Below are 15,154 nucleotides of genomic sequence, written 5' to 3' on the forward strand. Positions count from 1 at the left end.
TGCACACCCAGCCCCCTACCCCTTGCTGAACCACCACCTCAGCTTGTATTGTCCCACCACCCACTGTTGCACCCCACCCCCAATGTTGGTCCACCATCCCCACCTTCTTGCTAGCCCACCACTCCACCACACCTACCCCTACTGAACCATCCATATCACCCACGCCACCCATTATTGCCCACCACCACTGTCTCTTCTTGCCACCCACCTCTACTAAACCACTCACGCCCACCCACCCCCACCCAATTTTGGTGCACACCACCACCTAAATCCAAATCCTACCCTGATGCACTTGTAATGTTTCTTTTGTCTTGCCTGCTGAAGGTGCTCAGAAGGTGCTCAGGGCTTCTGCCAACAGCATTGCAGAGGAGGTTGTGGTGAATTGAGGAAACTATCCAACCAGTGACGGCGAGCATGAGGAGTGGAGACAATCTAGAGATGATGATGATGACGTTGATGATGAGGATGAGAATACACGTGTATCTACATGATGTTGAGGGAGATGAAGAGGGTTATATACCTCTCTTCAAAGATGTTTATCACCCAAATAAGACTAATGATGACTTGTATGAGGATGATATGGATGATGATGTCTTTGCTATATATTCGAGATAAGAATTTAAAGTGAGTGATGAGCTAGAGAATGTGAATGCTTTTAGGCAAGCCCTTAAAGATTATGTTATATAAGAAGGCCTTCGAAGAATTTTACTCAAGAATGAAAGCGAAGGGTGCTAGCCTTATGTAAGGCCAATGGTTGTACTTGGAGAATTCTTAGGTCTAAGTCTAAGATTAATCGTCAGATTGACTTAAGTTTTGAAGCCAAGACATACAACCCACAATATACTTGTGTGAGATAGGGTGTTCAATGAGCTGTCAGTTCAAGATGGATTGCCAAGAGGATTCTATAGCATGTGAAGGAAATCCCTGATGTGTCGATCAATTCCATCAGGGCTAAACTTAAGTGGCATTGGTGTACATCATGTACCATCATGTACCATACATTAAGATCTATAGGGTAAGAGCAATAGCAACTGAGATGGTGATAAGGTCCTATGCTATGTTGCCAAGATATGCCATTGCTAAGGGAACATAAGCATTCCTACGTGTTACCTGCACTATGAGCCTATGGTAGACATTCAACCCTACCAGTGTTTCAGAGTTTTTTATTTTATTTATTATTATTATTATTGTTTTTTTTTTATAACATGCAAAGATGGCTTTAAGAAGGGACTTAGACCCCCGATTTGTATTAATGGTTGTCAATTGAAGGGAAAGTATGGGGGAGTTTCCATTTCAACTATTTTACTCGATGGGAATAATGCATTTCCTTGTTGTATTTCGAGTGGTGGAAGTTGAATGCAAAGAGAGTTGGATGTACCTTTTTTCGTGTGTGCATCACGCCCTCGAGTTACATGATCACTACCTTGAACTTACACTCATGTCATATAGACAAAATGCTGGAATCTTTTAAAGCTCATATGTGTTTCTTGTGTTATAATGTGCTTCGTGTTATTCAGTTCTAATAGGATTTCTTTCTATTTTTATGTAGGGCTTATTAGATGCCATAAGTCTTCTATTCCCTAATGCTGCCCGAATGATTTGCAGCAGACATTTCTATGAGAACTTTAAGAAGACATTCCCAAGGCTATTGCATAGGTAGTATTTATGGGCTTCATCTGGGGCTTACACCTTGAGCACAATTTGATGTAGAGATGGGCTACATCAAGGACATGAGCTGATTGAGCTCATATGCTTATGATTGGTTAATGAAGACACCTCCAACTGTGTGGTCTAAGGCATGCATTTGATGTGACGACGAGTGTTAGGACCCCCTTACGAGCCTAACCTATCTTCCTTTCAGACTTAATAAACAGCAGCAGAAATTACTCAGATTAATAAATAAAGAACACTAACAAACAAGATAACTGGATATCATTGCATATTGTTGGTAATACATCAAAAGTAATTCAATTCAATTAATTGATGGGGAAAAAATTCCTTACCTGAATTCGCTTTTCCTTACTTGAAGTATTCACAGCGGAAGTCTAGATCCACGTTCTCGTTCCACCACCAAAGGTTTACCGGCGAGATTCCACAATCACAGGGAAAGGGAATAATATCCACAACCCAAATGCCGTGGATTAATGGAATGAAGATCGAATACTAGCAAAGAAGAAAATCTAAGCCTGCGATTCTAAGAGAGAGGGAGAGAGAGATGGAGCCGCCGTTTCTCAGAGATTCGCTCGTGCGAATGAATCACTCCGTTACTTACTCACTAATGCGGTGGTTACTAAAATATATAACCTATTTTGTAACCGCCCTAATAGTGAGTTTCCAATATTGCCCTTGGGCATTTAATTTATTAATCAAATTAATAAATTCCAACAGCTCCCACTTGCATAAGGGCAAGTGTTAATCTTTCAATGTGTCCCAGACACACTTGTATATCCCAGATATACACATTCAATCTCTCTGCTATGTATCCCGGATACATAGACCTCTTGTGTCCCAGGACACACATGCATATCCCGGATATACATATATATTGATCTCTTCACTATGTATCCCAGATACATAGACCACCTGTGTCCCAGACACTAATATCCACAAGTCATACTGGCAAAATGGGTTGTGCGACCGGTGATATACCTGCACTCGTGAGCCCCAAACTAGAAACCTTCCCAGAAGGCCAGAATGGCACATCACTCATAGAAACAAATCAAATAAGCATTAGTATAACACGGTGTCCTAGGTTTATTCAAACTCACCGGACTAAAGGTATCTCGATCCTCTCGAGAGATCACCTTCTTGTCCTTAAAATGTTCACTATTGTAACACATACGAGTTGGCGCCAAGCAAACACTTTTTAGGGTGCGAGTTGAATCAAACCTTTCCTTTCGCCCGGACCATCACTACACTTAGGATTGACTCCTTTCCCGGTAGTGCCCCTTTAGGTCGAATCTATCATGACCATAGGTAACACCCCAAAGTAGCCACATCAACCCTTCGTTTCATGATGTCGTCGAAAGTCACTAAGAACACTAATGGACCATAAGGTCCAGGACTCACACAATGAGAGGAGCAGGGATCCATCCTCTCATTTCCAATGATCGCTAAGCACACATAGTATGATATATGTGCTATGGTGGAGCATTCTATATACAATAGAACGTATGTCCATCTCAACACCATATAGGTCTTAGTCCAGTCGCAACCCCTTGCGCCTAACCCGAGTTTCTTTATTGTCGCCACCCTAGCGCCACATAAAGTACTCGCACTGGCTCCTATAGGCAACATGAATAGTGGGAACATTCATGTCGATTCTCTTCACAATAGAGAAACTCATCTTGATTCCAAATCAAGGCGACATCATGATTATGAATTGACCTACACAAAGTCATTCACAATCCGTCTCATCTCTGCTCGCCTCCAAGGCGCCGGAGGCGAATGCTCGTGTGAGTGAGCCATTCTCTTGCCTATTGACATATGTTGTTTTATGCTAGAAGAAACACAATCACACAGAAAGTGAATAAAAAATTGCTGGAATGAACTCATATTATTCATTAATAAGAAAGTCTCAGTACAAAAATAAGTCACAATCTACGCAAGCCCAAGGATTTTACATGAGAAATAAAAACATCCTTGGCTATAGGTTTGGTAAGAGGGTCAGCTACCATCAAACTAGTAGATATGTGCTTAAGTACAACTTTCTTTCTTGATGTAATGTCTCTAACAAAGTGATATCTCAACTGTATATGTTTGGTCTTCCCATGATACTTGGGGTCCTTGACATAGCTAAGAGCTGCCGTACTATCCACGGTAGACAAGGGCAGCCTCTTTGGATGTCATCACAATCCCAGTATGTCGAAGGAATCTTCTCAACCAAACAGCCTCTTGAACCGCAGCTGAGCATGCCACATACTCTGCTTCCATGGTCGAGAGGGATATACAAGCCTGCTTCTTGCTACACCAAGAAATGGCCCCGCCATTCAGCAAGAAAGCATATCCAGAGGTTGATTTGCGCTCATCGATGTCTCCAGCCCAGTCGGCATCACTATAGCCAACTAACCGCAAATCCGATCCTTGGTAACACAACATGTAGTTACTCGTTCCTCTCGAGATATCTCAATATCCTCTTGCTTGCTTTCAGTGCTCTATGCCGGGTTTGATTGGTACCGACTAACCAAACCCACTGCATAACAAATATCCGGCCTAGTACACATCATAGCGTACATAAGGCTACCACACGCTTTGGAATATGGAACTCTTTCCATCTTGGTTTTCTTCTCTCTGAGTCTTAGGACCCATATCAAGGCTCAAATGCAAACCCTTCTCCTTTGGAGTATCAATTGGTTTGCAGTTGTGCATCGGTATCTCGTCAAGACATTGTCAATATAGGTCTCTTGAGATAAACCCAGTAATCTCTTTTGCCTATTCTCGACAATCTTGACACCAAGCACATAGCTTGCTTCACCCATGTCCTTCATATCGAATACGGAGGACAACCATTTCTTAATGGTTTCCAATAGCTCCTTGCTATTGCTAGCCATAAGTATGTCATCTACGTACGGTGTCGGAATGACATAATTATTATCGGATCTCTTGGTGTAAACACGGTGGTCTTCCTCAAGCATGGAAAAACCATTTTCCATCATAGCTTGGTGGAAGCGCACATTCCAATTGTCTAGATGCTTGCTTTAAGCCATATATGGACTTCTTAAGCTTGCACACTTTGCGCTCAAGTCCATGTGCTTCAAAGCCTTGAGGTTGATCCATATAGATCTCTTCCTCAAGTTCTCCATTGAGAAAAGCAGTTTTTACATCCATCCGATAAAGCTCCAAGTCCAACGAGCAACAATGGCTAGTATGAGGCGAATTGAGGCAAACCTAACCACGGGGGAAAAAGTTTCCTCATAATCAACGCCCTCTCGTTGGGTGTAGCCCTTAGCCACTAAACGAGCCTTGAATCTCTCAATAGATCGATCCGCCTTTCTTTTGATCTTGAGAACCCATTTGTTCCCAATCGCCTTTCGGCCCTGGCGGCAAGTCAACCAAGTCCCGGACATGATTAACTTTCATCGACTCCAACTCTTCCTTTATTGCTTTTAACCATTCCTTTGAGCTTGACCCCGCAAGAGCTTCCTGCACGCTCTTTGGTTCATGCTCATCGACTGAAATCATCTCACAGTCGATCTCTTCAGGAGTTACCATGTAGGTTCATCCTCTATGTCGAAACGTCGACGAGGAACTAGCCCGCGCCTACTACGGCGCAAGTGCATGTCGGATTGCTCACCGTCTAAGGTAGCTATCACATCTGCACTCCCACTCCCACTAGGATCTCTCCGGATGAACCCCGGGTTCATTATCCGAATCTGAATCCCTGGAGTGACAAGACCACTATCTTGTATCTCAAAGAATTCCGATGATTCTTTGTTAACTCCTGAAAGAGATGGAAAATCATTCTCCAAGAATGTTGCATCCCTAGACTCAAGTTCCGTTCTCCTCTCATTCTCATCTAGTCCAATGAAGACATGGCCCTTTGAGGGTTCGGAATATCTCACAAAGATACACTTTCTTCCTCTCGGGTCCAAGCTTTCCATATTGGTGAGAAGTAGAGTGAACATATGCTGCACATCCCCATGCGCGCAAATAACTCAAATCTGGCTTCCTTCCGGTCCACAACTCATATGGTGTGGAAGGAACCGATTTGGTTGGAACTCTGTTGAGGATATAGGCCATGATCAGCAAAGCATCTCCCCAATAAGAGATGGGTAGATTTGCCTGCGCCATCATGGATCTCACCATGTCTAGCAAGGTTCTATTCCTCCTCTCAAAGCAACCCCATTTTGTTGTGGAGTCCCCTGGAATAGTAAGTTGTCTAGATATCCCCTTTTCATCACATAACCCTTTGAACATATCGGAGAGATACTCTCTACCTCTATCCGTTCTAAGAGTTTTAATCCTTTTATCTAACTGATTCTCAACCAAGCTCATGAATTTCTTAAAACATTCCAGAACTTATGACTTATGAGAAATTAGATAAATGTGACCATACCTTGTATAGTCATCTATGAATGTGATGAAATATGACTGTCCTTTTCTAGTATGCACATTCATGGGTCCACACACATCTGAATGGATAAGTTCTAAAGGAAGAGAGGCTCTTAAAGCCTTTTTAAATGGTTTTCTAGTTGCTTTTCCTGCTAGACATGACTCACAAGTTGGCAAATCAGATAGTGAACCTTGGCCTAAGAGACCTTCTCTTGCCAACCTGTTCATCATATCTAAGCCAATATGTCCTGGTCTAGCATGCCACAAATAAGAATCAATACACACAGTATTTTGGCAAACAAAAGCATTACTAGAATTAAATGAATAATCAATTGTATCCAATACAATGAAACCATTATCAAGAAAACCATAACCATAAACTGTATCACCCAGATACAAAATCAAAGAATTGTTTTCAAATACAATTCTAAAACCATGTCTTAAAAGATAAATAACGAGAAACAAGATTTCGCCGAATGTCCGGAGCATACTGACACATCATGGAGTAACAGCGTCCGGCCACCTCGCAAAACTAATTTGCATGTGCCTATGCCATGAACCTCCACGCTTGAGCTGTTCCCCATCGTTATCCTTTTGCTTCCTCTTGGAATACGACGGTATTCCACGAAGCTCGAGCGTTCCCTTGTTATGTGTTCCGTCGCTTTGAATCAACAATCCACAAAGGATTTAGTTCAGCAAGCATAGTAGAACTTGTTACATAACAAGATGAGGTATAACACACAAGTACATACCTCTTGCTCGGTGCAATCACGAGCAAAATGACCAAGCTTTCGGCACTTGAAGCAAATCAAAGTTGATTTCTTCTTGCCAAGCACTAGTCCCCCTTGAACGCTTGGGCCCACTCTTGTTTTTGTTCCCACCCCGGTTACTTTGCTTGGACCGCCGAGGTTGAGCTTTCTCTCTCTTGCGCTTGAAGCCTGCACCCTTACTAGTGCTAGCTTCAGCAGCAAATACATCGATTTGAGGGTATCGGCCAACATCCGATCCTCATCAAGCTCAAGGTGCTTGGCGGCTTGATCGAAAGTCTTGACCTCATCGGCATGAGTCAAGAAGATCTTCATATGCTCCCAAGTCTTTGGCAATGACACGATGACTGCGGAGACTTGCTCCTCATCGGTCTTCGGCCCCCACATGCGCTCAACTCACTAATCATGTTAGACATGATGGTTATATGCTTGCCTCATGGTGTGACCCCGGCGCATCTTATAACCCTCAAAAGTGAGTCCGAGCTGGCGGCCTCTTGTGGTGGAAGTCCCTCCATACTTTGGAACTTCACGACCTCCCACAAAGACTTTGCAGTCCTATGCTTCTCATAACGAAGCATCGGGTCATCCCTCATGGAGCTCGGGATTGTAATCCCGGCTACCCGGTCTTTCCTCTTCCAAGCATTGTATATATCAAGGTCCCTGCCGATCTTTGTGCGGTGGTACCTTCCTCGGGTGGGTTCATGGTCCGGTTTATGGTCTCCAGCATATCTTGCTCTTCCAGGAGATATTGCACCTTTCGGTGCCAGAGGTCATAATTCCTCTCATTTAGCTTATCTCCTTTAGTGAGGTCAGCAACAATGCTCTTGGTAGCAGCCATTTATTCTAGAGATATTACATACAAGAATGAGTTCAATAAATCTAGCATAAAACACAACTCATACAACAACAAATCACACTAGCATAGTCAACCTATGGGATAAGCACTTAAACCAAAAGAGATGCTAAAAAAACATTCAATCAAATTCTCATGCAAACCCACATAGACTTATACACTAGCTTCATTTTGTGCAAGAAACATGATTGATAGACCCATAAATAAAAAATAGTTTTATTAAAATAAAACATGCAATCATGTTCAAGTTATGAGGTGGTTCACACAGAACACTTCTACCTCATTAGCTCCCACTAGGCCCCAATAGGCCCTTAATGCCCAAACATCACACAGATTGTCGGGCCATTGGTGTCCAGTAAGTTAGAAACACATTCTGAACTGGACAGACCAATATCCAAAAAAATCCATCTCCCAGACGGACTGCCGTCTGCCCAGACGGAATTCCGTCTGCCTTTTATGCCCAGACGGATGACCGTCTGCCCAGACGGAAATTCCGTCTGGCATTCTGTGACCAGACGGATGACCGTCTCCCAGACGGAAATTCCGTCTGGGTCACTGTGACCACTCTAATAATAGACGGACGACCGTCTGGTCCACAGTGACCAAAAAACGGCGATTTTTCAATTTTTCTTGAACGAAATTTTTTTCAAAAAAAAACGAAAAACACGTTTTTTCACCCAAAAAATCATCCAAAAAAAAAATACATGAAAAAAATCCAGCATTAATTATTAAACAAAAATAATTATCATCATGGATTATCAATTCATGCAAATCTTCATTAGGGAAATTCACAGGGATCCTCCCACTCGGATCCGAATCAAAATTAAAGGTTTCCAAAAACCTTATCAATTCTCCCATGGGTTTCGTATTAAACCCTTGATCCTCCCATTGGATCCATACAATTAAAATAAACAATGGGGAGGAACAAAGAACCGTGGGAACCAATGGCTCTGATGCCAATGTTGGTAATACATCAAAAGTAATTCAATTCAATTAATTGATGGGGAAAAAATTCCTTACCTGAATTCGCTTTTCCTTACTTGAAGTATTCACAGCGGAAGTCTAGATCCACGTTCTCGTTCCACCACCAAAGGTTTACCGGCGAGATTCCACAATCACAGGGAAAGGGAATAATATCCACAACCCAAATGCCGTGGATTAATGGAATGAAGATCGAATACTAGCAAAGAAGAAAATCTAAGCCTGCGATTCTAAGAGAGAGGGAGAGAGAGATGGAGCCGCCGTTTCTCAGAGATTCGCTCGTGCGAATGAATCACTCCGTTACTTACTCACTAATGCGGTGGTTACTAAAATATATAACCTATTTTGTAACCGCCCTAATAGTGAGTTTCCAATATTGCCCTTGGGCATTTAATTTATTAATCAAATTAATAAATTCCAACACATATGTATTACAATAACAATCCAACTTGAATCACTACAACTGATTCTATTCATCTGCTAACTAATTCTTGGGATGATAAAACAGAAACAAGATAAAGCTGCAACTAACACCAGCAGGCTATTCCCTTCTCTTGAGAGGCTCCCTCTCCCCGCAAGATCAACTTGCCATTCCCTTTTTCCCCCCCTCCTTACTTTCCTCTGCTATTTCCCTTATATTCCCTCTTCCATTCCTCTGGTAACTCTAACAAACTTGGTTCTCTTAACCACTGTCCTGCTGCCACCTGGCCTAACAATTATGTCCTTTAGCTCATAACAGAAATGGTGGTGTTTGCCCAATAATGGATTGCCACATGGCCTCCCTCTACACCCGCTGCTGGTGTAGCTACCACATCGCCCCTGTTTCATCTATGTTCTGCTCTGTTCCAGCCAATGTTTCTGCTGTTTTTCTCTGTCTCTTCTTACGTTTATACACTTGTGTAATCAGGGGTGTATCAACACTCCCTCCCTTTAGTTTCACCTTGTCCTCAAGGTGAAATTCAGGAAATTGATTGTGGAGCTCACGAAAATCTTCCCAGGAGTTCTCACAGCTTGGCAGCTGTTGCCATTGAATCAGCATTTCCAAGGACCCCTTAGTTGAATAGCAAATGTCTAGGAGTGTCTGCGGGATAAGTTGAAGTTCCCCATCTTCGGTTAGACATGTTGGTAAGGGCTGAGTTGTGATGTTGAGACCCACCGGATGTACCTTGGAGTCCGGTGGGAGTGTAAGCTTGTAGGCAACCGGACCAATTTGTGCTTCAATGGGGTATGGACCGTAGTATCGGTGGCTGAGCTTCTCATTGGGACGTTTGGCTAACTTTTTGAAGCGGTATGGTTGGAGTTTGAGAAAAACCTCCTCCCCTACTTGATAAGTCACCTCTCTTCGATGTTGATTGGAAGAAGATCGCATACGGTCTTGAGCTATCCTCAGATTGTTCTTCAGCTCAGCTATGATTTGATCCCGTTCCCGCAGGTAAATGTCAACTTCAGCTACTTTGGAATAATTCCCTTCCCACTTGAGTAAAGGTGGGGGCTTACGTCCATAGACTATTTGGAATGGTGTCATTTTGGTGGAAGAATGATATGTAGTATTGTACCAGTATTCAGCCCAAGGAAGCCAAGTTATCCAGTTTTTTGGTTGTCTCGCACAAAAGCAACGGAGATATATCTCAAGGCCTCGGTTCACTACTTCCGTTTGGCCATTTGTTTGAGGATGATAGGCACTACTGAATTTCAGGTTGGTTCCAGCTAAACTAAACAGCTCTTTCCAAAAGTTACTCATGAAGACCCTGTCCCGATCTGAAACAATGGACCTTGGAAATCCATGGAGCCTTACTATCTCCCTGGTGAAGGTTACAGCCACATCACTTGCTGAATACGGATGTGTGAGTGCCATGAAGTGTCCGTATTTCGAAAGTCTATCCACCACCACCAAGATGGTGTCTCCACCAATAAAATCTAAACTGATATCCTCCCAGACTTGATCCGGTATTGGAAGAGGCTGTAACAACCCTGCTGGCTTCATGGCTTGATGTTTGCTTCGTTGACATGTGTCACAACTTGCCACATAATTTTTGACAGCCCTCTTCATACCTATCCAATACACAATTGCTGAAATCCTTTTGTAGGTGCGAAAATAGCCAAAGTGGCCCCCAAATGGAGTAGAGTGAAATTCAGCTAACAATTTAGGAATCATTTTAGAACCCTCAGGAATGACCAAGCGATCTTTAAAGAAAAGAGTCCCATTCTTCAATTTATAATCTGAAAATGCAGTCGAACCACTAAGTAATGATTGCATAAGCTGCCTATAGTGCTCAGATGTCTGAAGTTCAGCTTCTAATTCTTCTCCACCTTCCCATATTGCTGCAGATAGACTAGAACAGTGGATTGGGCCCTCCATTTGGCGGGATAGTGCGTCTGCAACCTTGTTTTCACACCCCGGTTTGTAAAGGATTTCGAAGTCAAACCCCAGTAACTTCATAATCCATTTCTGCTGATCTTCGGCCACTAGTTTTTGATCCAATAAATATTTGAGGCTCCTTTGGTCGGTGCGAACCTTGAAGTGTCTTCCCAAGAGGTAATGGCGCCATTTTTGAATTGCTAACACCACTGCCATTAACTCTTTCTCATAGACTGATTTGGCGCGGGCTTGCGGTGATAAGGCTTTACTTAAATAGGCGATAGAATGCCCTTCTTGTATGAGGACAGCTCCTAACCCTACACCCGATGCATCTGTTTCCACCACAAACTCTTTCGAAAAATCAGGCATAGCAAGTACAGGAACAGAAGTCATCGCGGCTTTCAATGCTTCAAAGGCTGTAGTAGCTGAATCATCCCACTAGTAAGCATCTTTCTTCAACAGTTTTGTGAGTGGTGTGGCTATCTTCCCATAATCTTGAACGAATCGTCGATAATACCCCGTGAGGCCAAGGAATCCTCTAAGTGCTCGGACATTCTTCGGAAGTGGCCATTCAACCATGCAACGGATCTTTTGTGGATCTGCGGAGACTCCTTCTGCAGAAATTATGTGCCCCAAGTAATCCAATGTTGTTACAGCAAAGGAGCATTTTTTTTGATTCACTACCAAGTGATTTTGTGATAATATGTGTAGAACACATCGTAAGTGATCTAAGTGATCTTCCATGGTATTGCTGTAGACAAGAATATCATAAAAAAACACTAGCACAAATTTACGTAGGTGTTCGCAGAATACCTCGTTCATTAGTGCCTGGAAGGTCGCTGGTGCATTCGAAAGCCCAAAGGGCATTACGAGGAACTCGTAATGTCCATCGTGTGTCCAGAATGCAGTCTTCTCTTCATCATTTTCAGCAACTCTGATTTGGTGGTAACCGAATCTGAGATCGAGCTTGCTGAACACCTTTGCGCCCCCCAATTCATCAAGCAACTCGTCTATCGCCGGAATAGGAAATTTGTCGGGTATCGTGAGTTTATTAAGTGCCCGATAATCAACACAAAACCTCCATCATCCGTCTTTCTTCCTCACTAATAACACTGGGCTGGAATATGGACTTACACTGGGTCGAATTAGTCCAGCAGTTAACATTTCACTGACTAATCTCTCCACCTCATTTTTTGTGTGAATGTGGGTATCTGTATGGCCTGAGGTTTGGTGGGTTACTGCCCTCGATCAAGCATATCGAATGATCCTGTTGTCTTCTTTACGGTAAGTCCCTGGGTTCTACAAATAGGGATTTGAAATATTCCAGTAAAGCACTTACTCTGTTGTCGAGACTAAATGGCTTCGGAACATCTGCCTGCATAGGTTTCAGCCAAATTCCACTTCCCTCTTGTTGTGCTGTCTTCCATAATTGGTGTAGAGATGTCTCCAACCTGAGTAGTGCAAGAACCCCTCTTAATGTCACCTGTTTGTTCTTCCATTTGAATCTCAGAGTCTGGAGTTTCCAGTTGCTCTGAATATCCCCTAACGATGAAAGCCATTCCACCCCTAAAATTACATCGATTCCACCAAGTTCGAATGGTAAGAGTTCCTGTACAAACTGCACGTCTCCGATGCATATGGTAATATCGCGACATACTCCCTGGCCTTGTACATGCTTACCGTCCCCCAAAGTGACTTGAAATTGCTTCTTCCCCTCAACTTTCAACCCAATCTGCTGTACCATTTGTTGTGAGATAAAGTTGTGTGTTGCGCCACAGTCTACAAGCAACACCATTGGAATTCCTTCAATATATCCTCTCAACTTCAGTGTACGCGGTGAATCAAACCTTGCGAGAGAGGTGTATGATAGTTCAGTTTCTGTTAATGGATCAGGTGGTTCTTCCTCGACTTCGATAGGTGCTTCTGCGAGTGCCTCTGTTCCTCCCTGAGTTTCGTCTTCGTGGAGAAGCAAGACTCTCAATTGGTTCAATGGACATTGGTGACCATGAGTGTAGGGTCCATCGCACCAGAAGCATAAGCCTTTATCCATCTTCGTTTTTTATTTCCTCAGGTGTCAACCATTTCGGACGGCCGTTGCTACTGCTGCTTGCACCATCGGATGTAGCAGACGAAACACCCTTTGAAGAAGACGCACTATTCACTGTGGTTTGCCCTACATTGGGTCGATTAACCACAGTCGAACCGGTACTGGTTTGAGTCACTGGACTCGATTGATTGGGCCGTGAGCCTATAGGGTTTGCTTGATTTAGTGATACAGTTCTTTGGGCCATATTCTGTCCCCAACCACTGATGGGCTGCGCTATTGGAAACTTCTTAAGCCCACGAAGGCTGTTGTTTTTGGCCTCGATGGATTGGACCATATCCATTGCCTGGGCTAAATTATTAGGTTGAAATAGGCGCAACTCAGCCTTAATTTCATCGCCCAGTCTAGACAAAAATGCCCCTTGTAACCATTCTTCTTCCTTGGTTCCGGCAGCGGTGGTAAGGGCTTCAAATTGGCTGCGATACTCAACCACCGTATTTCCTTGCCGCAATTCCATGATCGCCTCCTGTGGTGTTCTTGCCTGTGATGAACCGAATCGATTTCGCAACTCCTGCTTCAACTCCTCCCATGTATGGAAGGGATTTTGTAGTTCTCGGAACTGTACCCACCCGATTGCAGGTCCTTCGAAGCAAATCAGCGCTGCCCGGTAACTTTTCGCATCGGTGAGCCCTTGCAGCCCAAAATATCTCTCGGCTCTAGCCGACCATCCATTCGGATCTTCGCCATTGAAAATAGGTAACTCCTGATACCTCGGAAAGAAATCGCGACGTCCCAGGGAAGTTGTGGTCTGTGGTGTTTCCTGTACGATGGCACTCTGCGAGTTGTCCCTCACGGATGCTGGTGCCGTTTCGGCCTGTCTTCCCAACGTGACTTCAGGCGATGGGCTATCGGTCTCTAAGGCTTTTCACTTTGCCAGGTATGTTCTTAGTTCACTCGTGAACGCCACCTGACTTTGTTATACCTTGTCTATTTTAGAGTCGATCAATACGAGTTGGGTTTGCAGGTCTTTCACACTGTCTTCCAACAATTCAACTCTGGACTCCATTCTACTCCTTACCATTCCCCGAATCGACGTGCTCTGATACCAGAATGTTAGGACACCCTTACGAGCCTAACCTATCTTCCTTTCAGACTTAATAAACTGCAGCAGAAATTACTCAGATTAATAAATAAAGAACACTAACAAGCAAGAGAACTGGATATCATTGCATATGTATTACGATAACAATCCAACTTGAATCACTACAACTGATTCTATTCATCTGCTAACTAATTCTTGGGATGATAAAACAGAAACAAGATAAAGCTGCAACTAACACCAGAAGGCTATTCCCTTCTCTTGAGAGGCTCCCTCTCCCCGCAAGATCAACTTGCCATTCCCTTTCGCCCCCCCCCTCCTTACTTTCCTCTGCTATTTCCCTTATATTCCCTCTTCCATTCTTCTGGTAACTCTAACAAACTTGGTTCTCTTAACCGCTGTTCTGCTGCCACCTGGCCTAACAATTCTGTCCTTTAGCTCATAACAGAAATGGTGGTGTTTGCCCAATAATGGATTGCCACATGGCCTCCCTCTACACCCGCTGCTTGTGTAGCTACCACATCACCCCTGTTTCATCTATGTTCTGCTCTGTACCAGCCAATGTTTCTGCTGTTTTTCTCTGTCTCTTCTTACGTTTATACACTTGTGTAATCAGGGGCGTATCAACGAGAAGTGACCACATTACAAACAACATATAAGAGGTCATTAACAATTGGATCAATAAGCTTAGGCATATGCCCATTGTCACTTTAACAAATGGCTTGAGAGTGAATGTAAATGACAAACCATATGGGCTGTACCAAAAGGACCTTGGATATGGGATGAGATGATGTAGTCACAATCATAGTAGAAAACTTTGTTTCATTTTAGGTCGAAACACCTGAAATGTTGAAGTTTTGCTGAAATTTCAGCGTACCATGCTTCAATACCCTGTTTTGGTGGGTTTTAGCTGTTCTTCTGTCCTGGTTTTTGCCTTTTTGGTGTACAGCCTAACTTAAGGCCAATAAACACATTCCCTAGAACCTAACCCAAAGTGGTG

Source organism: Hakea prostrata, chromosome 7 (assembly GCF_041222555.1).
Source record: "Hakea prostrata isolate BN-2017 chromosome 7, UWA_Hpros_2, whole genome shotgun sequence".
In the NCBI taxonomy this organism is placed as follows: Eukaryota; Viridiplantae; Streptophyta; class Magnoliopsida; order Proteales; family Proteaceae; genus Hakea; species Hakea prostrata.